Source organism: Dipodomys spectabilis, unplaced genomic scaffold (assembly GCF_019054845.1).
Source record: "Dipodomys spectabilis isolate Male_0828 unplaced genomic scaffold, ASM1905484v1 ptg000270l, whole genome shotgun sequence".
NCBI lineage: Eukaryota > Metazoa > Chordata > Mammalia > Rodentia > Heteromyidae > Dipodomys > Dipodomys spectabilis.
In genome coordinates this window covers 661,929-680,634 of record NW_024870947.1, presented here as the reverse complement: position 1 = coordinate 680,634, position 18,706 = coordinate 661,929, and the positions used below count along the sequence as shown (strand labels likewise).

The following is an 18,706-nucleotide window of genomic DNA, read 5'->3' as shown; positions in this document are numbered from 1 at the left end:
CTAGAAGTCAGAGAAAAAAAATGTGTTACCAGGATGAAACAGGTTTGGGATGGGACAAAGAGAAGTTGTGGGTTTAATTATAAAATAGAAGCATGAGACAGACTCATTTTTGGTAAAGAAACATGTCTGTAAATATGGTATATTCATATAGAGTTGATAAAATTATGTTGGACTTAATATGTGCGCAAAATAATTAAAACTACTGAAGTCTGCATAAAGTACTTGTGAAATATTAATGTTCTACTTGTGATGTCATGCTATAAATATTTAAAGAAACCAGGAAAATTATTCCAGGGATATTTCTGTGTTCTTCTTATAATTTCATAAAGATCCATACTAACCTCAATAGAATTTAATGATAACTAGAAAACAGAAGTTAATATGGAATGTTTACATTGAAAAATAGTGTGGGTCCAAGCTTGAGCTGAAATATACCCTGCTAATTAGAAGGCAGAGATTTAGAAGACATATCAGGGCCAGTTTTGACAAAAAAAATAGTGAGAAATTACAAAACCAAAGTAAGTGAGATATAGTGTAATTTCCCTGTTATCTCACGTTTGTGTAAGTCATAGGGAATAGATCATTGCTCACGAGAGGCTTGGCCAGAAAAAAATCTAAAGTGGTTAGATTCTTAGCAACTTCAAGCACCAGTAGTGCCAAAGGAAAAAAAGAAAAAGAAGGAAACAGAAAAGGAAAGGAAAGGACAGAAAAGGAAACTATTTCCATTTCATTCTTAGTTTTATGTCACTGGGTACAAGAATTGAAAATATTTTGTTTAGTTTTTGAGGATTCAGACCTCTCTAATATGAAAGTATTTATTTCAAGTAACTATTGTATTACTACTATTTATTAAATTATTATTAGGCCTTCTTGGAGATTGAACCCCTGGCTTTGTATATATTAGTCTGTTTCTACAACTGAACTGTACCCCAGCTCTCTTGTAAAGTTTAGAAATTGTTTATGAATTCTTGAATAGTTAGCTATTCTAATTTTCATCTTATCTTTTCTCTCCCACCTTTTCCACTGTGTATTTAAGTTTGTGTTGAAAACTTTCCTCAATTTTATCTTCTAAACTTAGAATGTTGCTGTTGAGTTTATAGAGAAGTCGGTTGTTTCTATGACATCTTTTAAAATTATATGCAGATATATGTTCTTCACATGTATGATTGATTATTACAGTTCATTGCAATTATCAACATTTTATATGTTCACATGCACATACGTATTGAGCCATTGTGATCCTCTCCTAAGAATAGCTTCCCATCTTCTTGCCATGTGAATGCTTAGAGTGCAGTTAGTTAATCATGTCCAAGAGGAATTATTTGTCGTTTACTATCTATTGGATTAACTTGTAGATTTATGCACATAGTGTAGTTATTTCAAATGAGGAAAACTTTGCAGCATATATTTAATTGGTCCTGAGGTGTGGTGTAGAGCAGATGGTATGGGTGGAATGAAGGTTCTGTGGCTTCAGGCAAGTATGGCAGGACATTCAAGGCTGAGTCACAGGTAGGGCAGAGTGTGGGGTCCCAGAATGGGGCCCAGGGTGAAGATTAGCTCAGCTTTTACCAAGGACCCCATCCATTTCCTGTGGCTGGGAGCTTATTTTTTAACAGCTCCTGACCCTCAGACCTCCTTTGCATGTAGGATTCAGGACAAATGCAGGGAATAATGCTTGCTTAAGAAAAGCTTCTAGCCCAATGCCACCAGTGGCTCACCCCCTGTAAATCTTAGCTACTCAGGAGACTGAAATAGATATCTTGTGTCAAGCCAGCTCAGGGGAGGAAAGTTAGTGAGACTCTTCTTGCCGATGAACTACCAAAAGCCAGAAATGGAGCTGTGGCTCAAGTGGTAAAGTGCTAACCTTGAGTGAAAAAGTTAACAGACCAGAGCCCAGACCCTGTGTTCAAGCCCCAGTACTGGCACAGAAAAATAAAGAAAAGCTTTCAGGAGCTCCTAGCCCACTGTGGTGAAAGGCCATATCAGCTGGGCACTGGTGGCTCACACCTGTCCTCCTAGTCCTCAGAAGACTGAGATGTGAGGACCACGGTTCAAAGCCATCCCAAGCAGGAAAGTCTGAGAGACTCTGATCTCCAAGGAACCTCTGTAAAACCGGAAGTGGCTCTGTAGCTCAAGTGGTAAGCTGAAGAGCTTGGGGACAGCGCCCAGGCCCAGAGTTCAAGCCCCATGACCAACCCCTGGCCTGCTTTTACCTCACTCTGTGGCTCTAGGCCCACTTTCCACTGGGCCCCTAAGGGTCTCCCAATTCTAGGTGTCCTACAAGTCTTGAGAGAAGCCTGTTTGGAGGCCATTGCCTACAGAGCAAGACACAGTACCAAAGAAGGGTGGAGCCTTGGGGCATGGAGATAATCAGAATGGCATCTGTCATGGATGTAATGTGGATCTGAACAGTAAATTGAAGTCTCAGACCACAGTTCTGAGCCAGGAGGGGCAGAAGCTGCAAGATGTCACACCAGGTAATGCCCACTCATGCGGGTATCACAAGAGTGTGAATTTGTCAGGCACACCTTGGGCAAGTGTTGTGTTGGGCTCATAAAAGACTTGTAGTCTCAGGAATCCACAGCCAGCTGGCTGATGCTTGTAGCAGTCACTGTCCCTGGAGTCCCAGGGCTCAGAGGCCTCCTTTCCTCACCATGCTCAGGGGCACATGAAGGTCTGCAATCGTGGGCCGACTACAAATGAGCATCCATAGTGCCCTCCCCTTGGTCCTGTGGCCCAGTGCACAGATGGAGGGACAGGTTCCATGGAACTTACTGCCATGGCCCAGACCCCTCAGCCCAAGAAGGATTTAGGGAGAAACCACTTGATATGCCTATAGAGTTTACTCTGACAATGCCTCAGGACTGCCCCCAGGTCCAACTCAGCTAATCATTACCACCTTCCTGTGTATGTGTTTTGTGTGTGTGTGTGTGTGTATGTGTGTCTGCGTGTCTGTGTGTCTGTGTGTGTCTGTGTGTGCACGCATAAGCACCTTGGTACTAGGGTTTGACCTCAGGGCCTTGGCTCTGTCCCTCACTTTTTTCATTCAGGACTAGCATTCTACCACTTAAGCCACAGCTTTTCTTCCAGGTTTTGGGTGGCTATTTGCAGAAGAGAGTCTCACAGACTTTTCTATCTAGGCTGCCTCTGAATGGCAATCCTCAGATCTCGGACTCCTGAAGAGCTAGGAGTATGAGACCATGAGCTATTAGCATCTGGCCACACTTCCTTTCTTGGCTAAAACATACTACCTCTCTCCCAGCTGAGCACCCATCTACAGCTACCCCTCCCACCCCAGGCTTCAGATGAAACATAACCTCCTCCCCTGAGGAAAAAGAATGGGATCAAGTTTGAGTTATATGTTTTTCACACAGTCAGGGGCTGGTGGAAGCTGATGTGTAGGTCAGAGATCTAGCCCAGGGCAAGTAGACAGCTGTTAGAACAGAAGAGATTAGGAAAAGTCATCCATGCAGCTGGATGCCAGTGTCTCATGCCTATAATCCTAGCTACTCAAGGCTGAGACCTATGGATCAATCAAGATTCAAAGCTAGCCTGGGCAAACTCTTATCTCCAAAGAATCATGAAAAAGATGGGAAGCAGAGCTACTGTAGTTCAAGTACTACAGCACCACCCTTGTGCAAACAAGTTAAAGATACCTAGGATACCACCTAAGCTCTGAGTTTAAGCCCTGGTAAACACACACACACACACACACACACACACACACACACACACACACACACACACACACACACACATCCTTAGCAGTTGCCAGAGGCTCATACCAGAAATCCTAACTACTCAAGTGGTTGAGCTCTTAGGGCAGCAACTTGAAGCCAGCCAAGGCAGGAAAGTATGTGATACTCTTCTGTCTACTCAGCTACTAAAAAAAATGAAAGGTGAGCTGTGGTTCAAGTGTTAGAGTGTTAGCTTTGAACAAAGGAAGCTCAGGGACAGTGCCAAGCTGTGAATTCCAGCTCTAAGATTTTTTTAAAGACACCTTACTCCCCATTCAGGCCATAAATCCCGATTTTGGTCATCCTAGATCTCACCTCTGCTCCTACCACTTCCACAGCACAAGTGGCCGGTGTGTGGCCAGCACTGGGTTAAGAACTTACACAAGGGGGACATAGCCAGTTCAAGGATAATGCCCCAGAACATTGAGGCACTGGCCATACCAGTCTCTCATCCCCTAGTTCTCTGGCCCTGGAGCTCAAAGTCTGTGCCTCTGTATTCTGACATCTGGAATTGTCTAGAGGCCCTGCTAGGGTTGGAAGATAGACTTACCTGTGAAAAGATATGTTGACATTTCCTAGACATCGACCTTGGCCTCACCTCCCATGTAAACCCTGATCATCCTTGCTGGGTTAGCCTTCAGTCAGCTATCAAGCTCGAGTTGGTCAGAGCCACTGGCAACCACCCTTCCCCCACTCCACTGCCAGACTGCTGAGAGTGGGACGTACAGCCAGAGGCCCAGCTGAGGAAAATGACAGGACATCACATTTCTGACCCTGCCCCCCCCCCCCCAGAGGCAGGGGAGAACATATGCCAGCTGGCCCTGCTGACCCAGAATCCTCTGGAGGTGTACAAAGATATGGACAGCCAAATTTGGGCTCCAAAGGAAAAGTGGAATATTCAGGTCTCTGACAATTTAAGACTCATTACAGATCCTGATCGAGGCTAAAGGCAAATATGCAATGGAGAAGGGGCACTATCCGAGATTAGGAATAGGCAGACAGGCACTCACAAAGTGGACAGGGGAAAATGAGGGAAACACACACACACACACACACACACACACACACACACACACACACCAACGGGTAGCCCAAGGACTCAGGGAGTCCTTGAGCACATGAATATTCCAACCCCCGAGAAGATGGCACTATTGTTATCAGAACAACTGTAGACAAAATTCAGAGCCTCTACACATCTGGAATGGCTCCTAACACAGTAGGTCATTTCCTACTGTACACACAGCTTTTCCCAGAATTTATTTTTTATTTCATTTTTCTCAAGGCTAGCATTTTATTGCTTGTACCACAGCTCCATTTCTAGTTTTTGCTGGTTACATTCAAATCAGAATCTAATGGACTTTTTATTCTTGGTCTGCTTTCAAACCACAATCCTCAGATTTCATCTTTCTGATTAACTAGTATTAATGACATGAGCCACTAGTGTGGCTTCTACTTTTTTTCTCTATAACTATCTAATGCACATACTTAGATAGTAATGTAAAACTGAGAGTATGGAAGCAAGATGTACAGTGATGATACTGTCCTGTCAGAAATTCAAGTTAGTTATGTAAATTTCTTAAGACCATAAACAAAAAATACCATGATACAGTGTAAGAGAACTCACTATTGAACATATGAGCTTTAAGAGCCTTCTAATAAATCCATTATTTATTGTTACCCAACATTATAAAAAATGTATGAGGCATTGGTAAAATAGAAGTCCTATGATGGCTACATAAATTCTTTGTTTTTTAAAAGACACTTGTTTTCATCTAATAAAGTAGGCCTGTCTATTTTCTTCATGTGATTTTGATGATTGAAGGTGCTTAGTGAGAAGTTCAAAATATATTAGTAGTCCTAAATTATCAATTCTCATTTTTTCTTCTTGGAGAATATAATGATCAAAGCAATAGTTCAGAATCAGCAAGCAATACTTCAGAATCATGCTTCCAGTGCAAGTGGATCATCAGTGAGAAGTCTTCAATACCATTTTCCACAAAGTTTGTCACAGATACAATCTTCCTGCCTTCTCTAGCTGCTTTACTAGCTTGGACCTATTTCTTCATTGTACAGGAAAAGTGTGATTCAACTGATTTCAGTCAAATTTTACTAGAATTACCAAGGATTTACTAGAATTACCAAGGGTTTAGATTCTTGTCTGTAATTTGGTCATAATTTGGTCAAAGCTATGTCTCTTTTTGTAGGCTACTAAAATGTATTTACTAATTCCAAGTAAATATATAAATTCTATTTCCATCTTTTTTAAAAAATAAAATTTTGTTTGCTCTATCAATTGATCAGAGGCATGAATTTTGTGGCTAGCTAGGTCATTGCACATCTGTATCTCTCTTCCTGTCTCTATTTCATGGTTCTCATAGATAATATGATTGCTCCATAATTATCCTAATTTATTTTGTTTTTATATTTTTGGTTGCATCATTTCACTTTTTGCTCTGCCATTTCCCAAATCATTTATATAGAAGGCATTATTTCATATTTACTCATTCCTAGAGTAAGCTGCACATGAAGACTTCACTGGTCCTAATTTTCAGTCTGTACCTTTGAATACGGAGGAACATCTTTCCTCTGTTCTCCATCAATTCCCTACTCTCCAGTTAGAATAATTTCGAATAGTAAAATTGGAAAAAGGATATAAATCAGATATGCAGAAAATTCACTAGATTTTTCTGACCAGTTCAACCAATGTGAACTATTAGGGAAATACATGGAAACTTCATTCCCACTGGCACACAAAGTCTCTGGTTAGGCAATTCTTAGGAAGATGAGGAACAAGATGAAAAAATAAGGAATGGTATCAATTGCAAGACAAAAATTGAAGAAGGATCCAAGTAAATTTCTTCATTGGGCTGCTGAAAATATTCAGCTTACTACAATGCGGAGACTACTTTCCAAAAAGGCCACTCATGTGAATACTAGGGATGATGATGAGTATACCCCTCTTCATCAGGAAGCCTACAGTGGACACTTAGACATTGTCCATGAGTTGGTGGCTCAAGTGGCAAATGCAATAACTGTAGATGGCTGGACAACCCTGCACAGTGTATATATGCAGAATAATACCAGAGTGGCTTCTTTCTTACTTCATCATGATACAGATACCAATGCCCAAACTAAAGGTCTCTTGCTGCTGATAATTGAAATAGCAAAGATACAATGGACCTCTGCAGCTGACTGGCTCTGTCGGGACGACGGAGGACACCTAGTGGAGGAACTGGAACAGGTGGGGAGATGGCAAACAGACAACTCACACAGAAGAGGAGTGAATGCTGAGTGCGATTTATTGCAGAGGATAACATGCTTTTATAGCAAAAGTCTTCATGAGAAAGGGCAAAAAGTTACACAATCTTGCTGCAAGGCTTTGTTTTTGGGTGTTCACCAGCTGGTCGCCTGATCTTTTTTTTGGATGACGAGCTATGACAATAGGCACTTGTTTTCGGCTTTACCTCTATTTTTAAGAAATATAATTGGTTTTGATGTTTATCACCTATTAACCATTAACCAGAGCACATGGGTAAAGTACTGGACAGAAAGGCATGAACTCTAGTACTTTATAGTTACTTTTGTTTAGTTTTGTACTTTATGTTTCAAATCTTTTTTAAGCAATTGTGCTTCTTTGCCATTCTTTAGAGGGTCCCCAATTTGTGGCCAAAATCATGATATTTAGTATACTTAATTAAATCTGGCCATATATCAAATTTAAGCTCATAGTGTCTTTTCTGTAACCCTTTCACATAATCGTTTACTCTTCTCCATAGAGGCCTTAACTGTCTCATAAGATCTTTCTTGTTCCTTCTTTGATAGTAAGTACCAAGGGGACCTAAATCTAGCAAGTCTCTCAGTAAATGAAAGAGAGTAATAGGAAGTTCTTTCTTCTAAGTACTTTTCCCAATGGTTGCCATCCTTTTCATACACACCTGTAAAAGGCTATGGATCTGGGGGAAGTCGTTGGGGTCCTCTAGATAATGGAGGATCCCACCATTTTCCTCTGATAAGCCATTGCCACCTTCCATCTACCAACTTTTTAAGAATCTTATTTAGCTTTTGGTCTAAATATCCCTCTACATCATTCTTACCTACAGGATATCTATATGAGTCTATTGTATATGCTTTAGGATTAAAGGAAAGTCTCCAGTAGCCATACACTCTTTTTGCTCTAGCCATGCCTACAGCTTCCTGTAAATCTCTTACAAACAATTCCTTCTGCTGAAGTGATGTCATGAAACCCCCAATACTTTTATATTTACTTATGACTTGTCTAATAGCTTCCATAAGAGGGGCTTTTATGGTAGCACTTAACTCTGGTGAGTTAGTCATATTCTCAGGACACTCATCGGATGTTGGAGTCATCAACACTTTTAAGAAAGAGCCTTAAATAAGGGAACATTGAGCATGAGTAAGTAGAAGAAGCAGCAGGAACAGTAAAAGATTAATGGGCACTCCTATACAATGAAGAAAAGAAAAACAGGAACAGAAACATATCTTTCCCAGGGGCTTGCCAGCCTTTCCAGGAGGTAGGCCTCTTTGAAGCCCCATTCTCTGAGGTAGACTTCAGTGAAGTCCCATTCTCAGAGATAGGCCTCTTTGAATCCCCATTCTCTGAGGTAGACTTCGGTGAAGTCCCATTCTCAGAGATAGGCTTCTGTGAAGCCCCATTCTCAGGTTTGAATGCAGGTGTTCCATGCTAAGCAGACTCCACCGGAGTAGGCATGGCATTTGCCCCTTTCTTATATTTTAGATGTGCCAGAGAAATTTCTTCTCATATAGAGAAGATGGAGCAGAAGACTAGTTTGAAGAGGACTAGAAAGACAACAAGAATACATATAACAATTAGTATTATGACTCCAAATGTAACCAAGTAGTGCCATCAATCTAAAGGATTAAGACTTTTTAATCCTCTCTGTAAGTCTTCTGCCAAAGAATTTATCCCCACGGTTTCCAAATGAGCTTGACTAAGGGCTGAGATGTCTTCCTGTAGCTGTCCTATCTCATGAGTTAAGCTATTGTCCTTCCAGATTTTTTGTAAATGCACTTTGGTAACTTCCCAATCTAAGCTCTCATTATAAGGTAATGGGGTAACACAAATATATTTAAATGACTGATGACATCTAGTTGTCAGCTGGGTTTTTAGATTATTGACTTGAGTCCCTAACTTTAAGACTACTTTTTCCAAAGCCTCTATTTTGTTTTTTTTAATTTTGGTTCAATAATTTGTTGCTCTGTTATTGTTAGAGAAACATCCTTATTTAACTCATTAACAAAATGTGCCGAGCCTTTTCAACCAGCTTCTTGATCTTTCCCCATATAGGTGGTGTTGCGGTTTTTGTTGAATTAGCCTCTCAATTGTTCTTGAACTAAGTCCGGTATGGCTTGAATCTTTTCTTGAGTTAGGGGCCACTGATTAATCCATACAGGATCATCACTTTTCCATATTATTTTGTCAGCATAAAGCTGTTCCTCAGTGGCCCCTATGAAAAATTTTGCTCCTTCAATGAGGAGTCTATTTGTCCTATTTTATTTTCATGTCTTGCATGATGTCTCTGCCCCATAAAGAAAAGGGCAAGCTGGGGATAACATAAGGTTTGAAGTGGCCTTGCTGCCCTTCACATACCCATTTGAGTTTCTGAGCTGACTAAGCTACATTAGAAGCCATCCCTAATCCAATTAAGGAAGAAGAAGTCTCTTCCACTGGCCAGGCCATAGGACAATCTTTTCCAGCTATACAGGATCTGTCAGCTCCTGTGTCTAAGAGTCCTGTCATTTCTTTTCCATTGACATTAATGGCCTTGTAAGGCCTTTTATCTGTAATTTCCTGAACCCAGGCTACAGTATCTGTGGTGCCAAACCCTCCTTTTCTGTTTTGAGTCAGTGTGGGATTAGGCAAGTTTAGATATAAGAGTAAAAGTATTTGGGCAATCCTCTGTCCTTTATTAACTTGAATAGTCTCTTTTAGAGACCTTTGTCATGGCCTTTATAGTGGTAGGACTGTCTGAGTCTATTACAACTGGTAATACCTCAAAATTCTTTTTATAGTTTGAGCCACCAGCGTCCGGCAACACCAATACTTACAGTAAAAATTCATGAATTCCGTGGAATTCTTCCAAGTGAATTGCCTGCATTAGATGTCAAAATTATTCAAGAGTTTTTGTATACATGTATAATGATTTCTGCAGAGTTTATGAAATTTTAATCAGAAATAATTTTAATTTATCCGTTTAAATGAATAGTACAGAAACTAAAGTATTTCTGGTGCTTGTCTGAAAAAGAATATTTTAAAATATTCTATGTTTGTATAATGTGTTCTTTCAGATTGTATTCCATATAGAAAGTTTTAGATTCCTTTTTTTCCTCGGTCCTAATATTATTTTTCATTGGGATAAAATGACAATGTTGTCTAATTTCAAAAGTTTTGTAAAGTTTATGGTATGTAAACCCCTTTCTGAGGTGAAGATTTAATACACTGATGTCAAACTAAATTTAATTATATGAATTACGTGTGTTGTTACACTTGTTATTTTGTAATCAACTTTTTAATAACTGTTTTTCATTTCTTGCATCTGAAGAATGAAAAATACAGAATACTTCACAAATTTTCATATCATTCTTGTGCAATTGCCATGTTAATCTCTGTATTGTAATTTGGGACTACGTGCTGCTGAAGCATGTAGTATCTTCTAAATTTAAGTAGTTAATGATGCAATCTTTATACAGATTTATATCCACGGTTCCCTACTTGTAATAAGGAAACTATATTGTTCCTGACAATGCTACTGATCTTATTTCCCTAAAATTCTGTGAATAGTGGAAAAAAATATATTGTTCATCTTAATGCTCACATTTGCAAATTTTTTTGTCAATGACAATTTTAAGTCTTTTTCATTTGGAATTTGATCATACTTTCAATAATTTATTGCTAGGTCCAAAGGTGATGGCTTTTTCATGTACTAATTGATCCAACTGAATTACCTTTGTGGAGCTAATGAATTCAAAGTAAGCCTTGCTTAAGAGCTACTTCTAACGTTCTGCAGCTGACATTTTCCCAAGTGAGGTCTTACTGGCACAAATGTCTTTATTCGTCTTCCATGTAGGAACAGACCAATCAGAATATCTTACCCTGACAGCAATAGATTGTTTTACTTGAACAACACTAATCTTAGTTACAAGGGATCATAGAGAGATGAACAGTTCAGTCATAACTGTTCCGACTAGAAGGTATTTTATCAAAATATAATTGTTTATTATATCTAACATTTCAAAAGTAACTAAAGCCAAGAAGGTGAAAAAATTGATCATATTCATGATTACTTAATATCCTGGCCTGTCTACCATCCTACCAGGCAGGAAGTTACACTACTGCATTTCTATCACCAAATATTTTCATAGTTGCAGGAGAAGTCCAGATGTTTCTTCTCATTATTAGGCCTTAAATTGGTAATGTTTTAATCACAGTGTTTTCTCTAGCCTACAGGCTGTAAATCTACAAATGGTAAAGCTTTAGGTCCAACTCTATCCAACACTGAGATAGAGATAATGTAATAATACTTTAAAACAGGATACTGTACCCACAACAGAACAATGCAAAACATGTGTCTTTTTTCTTATATTATATATAGTTATATATTTTATATTTATATGTGCTGATTTTATATTTCACACAATGAAACTTACTAGAATTAGTTGATAATTTCACAAATAAATTAAAATGTATTTGTTCCAATAAATAGAATTGGAATAAAATAATTAGGTTTAAAATGTATATTAGAATATAAAAAGTATCAATGCAGTGTCTTTGGTATAAACTTGTGATACATTCTAACTGTTCTTGGTCTTCTGAATTCACATGGTAAAAAACAATTTTGTTTTCCTCTAATCTATAAGGGATTTTACTCTGCTTCTCTGTTTATTGTTTTAATTCACTGATCCCAAACTGTTTTTCTCCATATTTCTGAAGCATTCCTACTGATTATGCCCAAATTTTTCTGATAAGATGTCTAACAAATATTATTCTTCTGTACGACCCAATGATTCCTAGGATCCCAGGTACCAGTTACCTGCATCATCAGATAACAAGGGCAAGACTTCTCACATAGGCCCATGCAACATGCAACAAAGTAATTGAAGACCCATTTCAATTTCTCATTTCCTATATTTCAGGGCCCCAATTCCTTGAGATACAGGATTTAGCAGTAAGAAATTGTGAAATGCAAGGCAACTTAAAATGAAAGATGAGATCACAAAATTTGAGAGTATGTACTATGATTCAAATATTCAACTTACAGATGGCCAGCCCATATCAGTGAACAAGTTCACAAGGTGTCATAAGATTATTTTTAATACCCCTCCCCTATGATTAATGAAAGATTTTAGTCCAGCATAAGTGGACCAAAAAATAGTTCCTGGAAGGATAGATCCATAATTGGTCTACCAAGTCCCAGAAAAATTTACTTAGAGTTCAAATATAATTCAGAAAAACATTGAGAAGATCCTTAGTGCTTCAAAACACTGGGACATCAGTACAACATGGTTCAGTGGTATAAAATGTCACTCTCAAACCAATGATTAAATCTACATTTAATCTCCTGAAAGTTATTCCTTTACAAATTAACTTTTTAAAATCACATTCGCCAAAATAACATTTGACAAGTAGATGATATTTAGTGACATTACAAGTTTTTCAAGTGTAGGGAGCAAGTTACAAAAGAGTTGAATTATTTACCCAGCACTAATGCCAAACACGTTCAACCATTCATTAAATCTAGAAATAGTACCAACCACAATTTGTGTTTTTCAGTAGGAGCCTTCCAGAAAAGTGTTAAATAGATCAGCCTGCCAAATTTAAAACCAAAACGTTTGCTAAAAAATAAATGTCATCATTTAATAAGGTACATTTTAAAACGTCACAAATAGTTGTCTTATCATATGTAATATTATGTTTTCCCTATCTGTCTAACATAGGGAGAAATATGACTTTAAGTCTTGAATATGGGTACTCATCAGAGATATGACAAACAAAATCTGTCTTCTATTTCTATCACATTCCTCGATAGGAATAAAATTTAGTTTTCTTCTTTTTCCAAAACTTATAGGTAGTAAAAATATTATACCATGTAAAATAAAACAATCACACCACTGTACAAAGCCATTTATAAAAATTGGTAGCTAGGAGTACATTCTATGCATTTTTTAACTTTCTTTTTGGCTGAAGATTAATCTTCCAAATGGATGAGAATAAAATCATGTTTAGGTGCTTCACGTCTCCAGTCTTGCAAATTGTTACTGCAGATGAATGAATTATGTAAATATAAGCTGACATCAGTTCAAGCATATGCAGAATGGAAACTCCATGAAATGTATATAAACCGTTCAAGGTATTAATAGACAGTTTAACAGGATGACTATCAGGAAGTTGAAAGCAGAAAGAAATTATAGTAAAGACATAGAATGAATGAAAAATGAACAAGGGGCAAGTACAGCTAGAATACTCAATGTACACATATGATAAAGGAAGTGGTAAATCTGAAATAAATATTGGAGAAGCATTTAGTTGAGAATGGTGGAAGGAGTGACTCTGATCCAAGAGCAATGGACAATTAGATGGATATATTTAATTGTAACACACTTGCACAACCTTTTGAAATTCAGTTTAAAAACACAACAAAAAACAAAAACACACAAAAATCACAACCAACCAGAAATCTCTAGAGAGTATGAATATTTCCTCCCAAAATTTTAAGCAGTTAATGAAGGGTAGTCTTGGGAAAAGCAAACAACGCTGTCCAAAGAGAGAAGTTTGGGATAGGAGAGAATTTTGAACAGATTTAAATAGATTGTCTAAGGTTATAAATCACCTACATCTGCTGCAAATAGTATCTTTCTTCTAGGAGTTCTCTGTCTGAACTGGATAATCCAGTCGTGAGACACACTTGTTAGCTTGTGAAGATAGAATGGAAGAAACAAGATCAAGAACGCGTTACTCCACTGGAAAGAAAACAATCCTCTATATTTTCTCTAATCTTTCTTCACTACGCTTTCTTTATGCTTTTAAGTCAATTGATTTTGAATTATATTTTTCCTTCTTTCTTCTGGCAAAGTAATTGGTCAAAGTAATTCATTAAATATTATTTGCCATTTTCTTCTTTCATGCTGATTAATTGGCCAGGCGAGTCTATTAAACTTCCCTCTTGCATTTGGTTGCCATGAAACAACATCTATGTCAGTGAGAAGAAATCTAATGTAAAACTTTGTCTCCAGAAAACAGTCCAAGAAGCTGTGATCACAAATATTTGGCTGTATATTTTCTTTTTTCTTTTACCTTGAAAGTCTTCTTTTGTCTAAAGTTCCCACAAACATAAGTATTCCATCACTTTTTGGTTCAATCAATTCTAACCTAAAAGATATATTTTGCTAAGAAAATGGTTAGAGGAAACTGAAAAATACTGCACTTTTATCTTCTACCGTAAGACTCTCCTTAGATACCAAATCAGGAACAATGAAGTTATTCTATGCAAAATTATTTCAATAGATTATTTTTCTCTTGGTCTTGCATTTGTTCACCAAGATGTATGGAGGAGAGTAGAGTTAAATCACCTATACCTGGAAAGACCGTGTCTGTTACAAAAGGACAATGCTTCTATGTCCTGCTTCTATGTCCTCCTCTTAGCTCTTGCCTGATTTCCAATTAATCACAGCATCTTGGCTTCAAGTCTAGTGAAGCTGAAGGACTATATGGGCTCCACCACTGTTACATCTTCATGATTTGTCTTTGAAAACTCTTTAATTTGCCTCATTTGGATGTGGAATGTATTTTCATGTCCCCATTCAATCTGTTCGGCATTGTAGTGAACCAAATCGGCTCTGTAAAATCACTTTAGATAGTAAAATATTAACACAATTTAGGGCTGGGAAGTTGGCTCTTTGGTAGAGTGCTTGCTTTGAATGCCTGAGACCCTGGGTTTGATTCCTCAGCACCACATAAGCAAAAAGAAAAAAAGCCGAAAGTGGTGTTGTGGCTCAAGTGGTAGAGCGCTAGCCTTGACCTGAAGACCTGAAGGACAGCACCCAGGCCCAGAGTTCAGGCCCCATGACCGGACCCTCCAAAAAATATTAATACAATTTAAAAAAAAATTTGGACTTCCTTCACTGCTAAAGCCAATACGCTTAGGTAGGGCTTCTAAGAACTATGTTTTCTTACCTTTACCATTTGCTCAATTCTTTTCTGAACCCAAAACATTTTGGCTTATGTAATAAGAGAAGTCTTCACTATCTCATGTTTTTAAGGGTATTATTTTTTGTGAGCCACTTAGAAATGTGAAATCATTGGTTTGAATTATATAATCATATTTTTTTCTGTTTCACTGCTTCAAATGCAAAGACATTGTGGAAAATGTTACAAACAGAAATGTGTAAACCCAACACCTTCTTGCATTTTGGAGGGCACTTTCTCCCTAAATATTTTGACTCAAATTATCTTTTTCAGAGAATTACTGTTTGGTAATTAAAGGTAAATTCACAAATTTTAATGTCTTATTTTTTTAAGAACTTGAATTTAAATTCAACTACAACCTTGTTTCACACAGTGAGAATATATTTCCTGGGTAAGGATAATTCCAAGGGAACCAACCGTATTTACAGCAACATTTCTGAGGTTTGTTTGTTTAGTGTGAAAAAGAGCCATCTTCACCCATATTGCTTCCTCTCTACTAAGTCTCCGTGGATTTCTTTGCATGAAAGCGTATTCTCCCAGGAAATTTTAAATTTTCTTAATAGGCTAAGTTGTTAAAAATTTTGAACAATTCAAATTTACCTGTCATAACTTTAAAACTCTTGAAATTCCTTTATCAGATCCGCGAATTCACCAATCCTATTTCCACTTTTACCATCCATAAGTTAACATGCTCTTTTCATGATATAGTGTCCATGCAACTATTATTTTCCAGTAGCTTTGTACTGCGTATATATAGCCATATAAGCTGATGCTAAGCAAAATGAATTCCAAGATATGGAACCAGATTTTTTTTCATTTGTGGTTGTTGTTTTTGATGAGCTATGTGACTTGTTTTCTTTGGGTTTTTCCCCTATAGTTCATTCCTACTGTATTTGATTTTGTATTGTGTATGAATTTACCTTAAATAGGAAAGGGAAGAGGAAAAGCAAAATGGTGAGACAAAAGACAAAGTGAAAACCAATACAATAGCAACACTCACAAGACAATATGTTGGAAATGTACCTTATAACTTGTGAGGGGTGAAGGGCTGAAGGAAAACTGTGAGAAAAATGAAGGAGGGGTAATAAGTTTGAAATGTTTTTTTTTCACTACCTTACAATTACTGTAACCTCACTGTACATCAATTTGATAATAAAATTGAAAAAATAAGCTGCATAAAATGTAATTTTACTGTATTGGCACAGTAAATATTATTCTTTATGTAGCAATATTTTAAAAATCAATTCTATTTGACATCTAATTCAAATTGATTACCTCGTTTTTATCAGAGGGTCATCAACGTGATTTTTATCCAACTAGAAAATATTTTCATAATATAATTGCCGAATTTTTCAAAAAAGAATAAATTTATTACTTTCTCATTCTAAAACAGAAAAACACTTTAATGCTATGGAAACCCATAACTTTTAAAATTAAATAATTTGTTAAGGGGACAGAGTATATATTTTCTTCAAAATAACTACTCATAATTACTCATTTTTAAATTCTCAACATTCCATACGTTAGAGATTCAAAACAGTACTTTTATGCATGTTATAAAATTCTGCAATAGATGCAGTTTCCAATGGAGTGTACAGATTGAGAAGTCAATAGAAAAATAGCCACATTCTGGTAGAGGATAAAACTATGAAGCATCTGTAATAATTAATTCGTCAAGAGTAAGCAATATTTTTTATCAGAGTAAGCTGTTATTTCTATGACTATCAATCCCAAGATTTATGCCAGGAAGTCATCCTAGCCCAACAGTTTCCAACTTGTAAGGGGCAGCCTAAAATTCCTTAATTCATATCATGAATAGCTTATCTCTATTGTGAAAAATACTACATCTCTGCTAATGTGATGCCCTCCGTGTTCTGGAAAGAACACCACAATAACCTGAGCTGCATAATTTTTCCTCCACTGGTATTCTTGAGATCAGATCACTTGCAAATATTATTTATATTTATACTTTTTTAATTATCATGGATATTCAGGAAGCTAAGATTGGAAAATTATGGTTCAAAGCCCACCCTGGCAGGAAGGTTTCTTAGAATCTTATCTCCAATATACTTCTCCGCAAAAGCCAGACACAAGTGGCACTGAGGTTGAAGTGGTAGGGCATGAGCCTTGAGCATAAACAGACTCAGAGACACTGTCCAGGCCAAGAGTTCAAGCTCTAGGCAAACCAATAAAACAAAAACAAAGTTGAGTACAAACCCCAAACCTAGCATTTTTCTCAATGTATACAGAGGCACGTAAATAAGGAAATGGCTTCCTGTGTTACTTAGAGGTTGAAAAAAGATGTCACACAACTACTCTCTTCATACCATTTTAAACCAAACCCTCAAAAATTGCTGTTTTTCTAAATTTATAAATTAATATCAATGATTTGTTAGCAACTCTGTCTAGATTATTCACATTAACATTGTATACATGAACTGTGGGAATTATCTATTAACTATGTTCTAATTATAACTCTCTTGAAAGAATATTCTAGGAAAATAGAATGCAAGAATCATTTGTGAATTTGTCCATTAATCCCTCTACTTAAAAAGAATTTTGTAGTATCCTATAGAATATAGAATTACAAACAAAATAAAAATACATATTTTAAATCTAAATTCTAATTTAACAAGGTCTACAAAGTACTACATTAGATGAACTTTGCTATTTCTCCAGGCTTAAGCTTTTGTAATCCTTCAACATTTCTTTGGAATCCAACAGAATGGTGCTTACTTAGTTTTGCAAATTTTTGGACGGAAATAATGAGCCATTTTTCATCTAGAATGTTCTGTAATAAGAGAGCATTTAAAACACAAATGAGGATATATATATAATTTGCATTTCAATAGGAAACTTGACTTCTCAAAACATAATGAGAAAATTAGCCTCAAATTCCAACTGTGTATTCCTTTTTTGTTGTTTGGTTTGTTTTATTGAGACAAAGTTGTTCTACCTGGTCCAAGGAATGTATCGCAATGTAATTCCATTCTCTAATCTCCTGACGAAGTGCTAGAATTCCAGGCTTGTATCACATTGTCCTGCTATAGTTTGTTTATTTACTCTAGAAACAGACTCGCAATTCTGAACTTTTCCTATGATCTTATCCATTAGACTGACTGCTCAGACTGTTTATGTACTATTTTCAAAGATGTTCTAACAATTCACACAGGAGATGAACATTTTTATATGCACCTACAGGTTTCCCTGATTCATTCCTCCATGGATCCTATCCCATTAATAACGTTGCTTGACTCTCTTACTATCACTGATTCCTACCTATGTAATATTCTCAACTTTTTTAGGGAAAGTTCACTGGAGGGCTTTTAATATTAAAAATTATCACTTGATTCTAGTCTTACTCAAGACATATTTTCTATTGTTTTCTAATTTTTCTACATATTCTGAGAGTTGTTTCATTTGTGTATTTTTGTGTGCACATATAAGTCCCTTTGTGTGTATGTGTATGTTTGTATGTATGTATGCAAAAACCTCATGCTCTTATTCAGCAATCTTGCTCATGACTAGTATTCCAGCTTTTGGTTGTTTCATTATAGGTAGTGTCTCAAAGCCTGTTCTGCTAGGCTGGATGCAAATTGAACTTCTCAGACTCCTTTACCTTTTTAGGTTTTATTTTTCCAGGAGTATCAACTTTTAAACTACAAACACTTTTGTGAGTGTTAAGTCTAACCTGTAGCCCAGATTTTTAACTCAAGAATTAATATAAAGATAGATGAACATATACATT

At 36.9% G+C, this 18,706-nt stretch overlaps 1 pseudogene; it reads right to left on the bottom strand.

Annotated features, from left to right (window-relative positions):
• Window positions 1-10,322: 10,322 nt before the first annotated feature.
• On the bottom strand, window positions 10,323-10,419 carry LOC122126015 (annotated as a pseudogene).
• Between the last annotated feature and the right edge of the window lie 8,287 nt (window positions 10,420-18,706).